A 1,953-nucleotide genomic window follows, 5' to 3' on the forward strand; every position below is an offset into this window, starting at 1 on the left:
TGTGTTCGTCTTGCCTAGATGAAGGTGTAGGAACAAACCTGAAGTGATTTGGTTAAATCTAGGCTGAGATCTTAGGGTTTTAGTGTGGACGAGTATAAAACTTCTTCCCGTCTCGAGCCTATTTTGATTCTCATTTTGATTAGGCTTAATTTAATTGCATGATTACCGTATGAATGCGTTCGTCTCACTTAGACGAGTCCATAGGATCATACCTGAAGTGATTTGGTTAAATCTAGGCTGAGATCTTAGGGTTTTAGTGTGGACGGTCACGGGATCACTCTATTGGGGACGATGACGGGGAGTCGTTTGATCAAGCGTGTATCGAATGGATGAAGGAGATCAAGCCGGACAGCGCTTCGAAACATAAACTGCGGGCTGAGCCAGCAACTACGTGAATGGCGACTTCCAACCAGAGTACGCCACGTGTGCCTTTGGAGCTGCCTAGGATTTAGTCAACACGCGCTGTTTAAATAGATAAATAGGGATTTTTTTTATTTATTTAAATACCCCTAACTTCAAAAATTCATATCTTGATGTAGAAAAATCACAAAAATAAAATAAAAATACTCTCTTGCTCAGTGAACAAGGGAGAACAATATGGAATAAATTTCAAGTCCATTTGATGAATAGTCTATTTTTAATTAATTAAACACATTTTTGAATCATTTGATTCTCCATGCATATTGACACATCACATTGGCTTGAAATTTTGGCATGTTGTAGCCTTTATCAAGGGAAACATTCTTTGATTTTTCTAAAGTCAGAGATTCTTTGCTTTTTCTAAAGTCAGAGGAAACCTCTAGACAGAGATCCATTCTTTTTAAGTTTAAGTGCATTATTTGCTCAAATAATCATGGAAATTAACATGTTGCTTAAAAAAATCTAAGAAAATTTTGGAAGGTTTATGATGACTAGGGAGCCTTTTGGAAATAATTTCATGGGTCATGTCATTTAAAATACCCTAATTTTTACAAACCCCAAATCATTAAGATAATTAATTTTGGAAAATATAAACATTTAAATGACTTGATTTTTGATCTCTACTATGGGTCATGATCCAACGAACTCACCATAAATATTTCAAAATATTTTGAGTTTATTTGATAACTTAAGTTGATTTTTAAAGATAAACATCACTTTTGACATTTAAATTATTTTTTAAAAATCAAAATATAAATAAAAAATTTATTAAAACTTATTTTTTGAGTTTTCTGTGAACAGGGTATTTTCTAAAAATAAAATAATATTTGAAATAAAAACTTCATTTTTAGCCTATTTTTTAATATTTAAAATAATTAAAAATTCATAAAAATCACAAAAATAATAAAACGCATGAAAATGTTCTAAATTGCTTCTTAAGCACTTAAGAACCATTAGAATATTTTTTCTATTTTTTTAAATAAAGATATGGTATTTTGAAGCTTAAAATAATTTTTAAAGGCTAAAAATGAGTTTTCACTAAAAATAATTCCAATAAATCAAATAAAATTCAAAAAAATATAAAATCTTCGAAAAAATTAGAAAAATATAAAATTTGCTCCTCTAAGTTCTCTGACCTTAGGGAGATTTTTCAAAAATATAAAACTTAATTTTCACCACCTAAAATATTTTATTTTTATTAAATAAACCAAAATTTAAAATAATTCTAGTAAATCACAGAGAATTTAAAAAATTATGTAGTTTGATCCAAAGGCTCCTCTGGTCTAAGTCTAGCTCTAGTAACCATTTCAAGGATTAAAAAATTACCTTGGGCAAGTTAGGAATTTTCTTTGAAAAATCCTATTTTTAAATGAAAATAATTATATAAAATAAATTAAATTTTAGAAAATCACATTTTCTCCTCTGATGTCTTAATTGACCCATGAATGAGGTAGGATAAAAATTTTAAAGTCATTTGAGTTGAATTTGACAAATTATGAAGCGATAGAGCCTTAGGGGCAAATGTGTAATTTT

The sequence above is a fragment of the Phalaenopsis equestris genome, unplaced genomic scaffold, assembly GCF_001263595.1.
Source record: "Phalaenopsis equestris unplaced genomic scaffold, ASM126359v1 Scaffold234197, whole genome shotgun sequence".
NCBI lineage: Eukaryota > Viridiplantae > Streptophyta > Magnoliopsida > Asparagales > Orchidaceae > Phalaenopsis > Phalaenopsis equestris.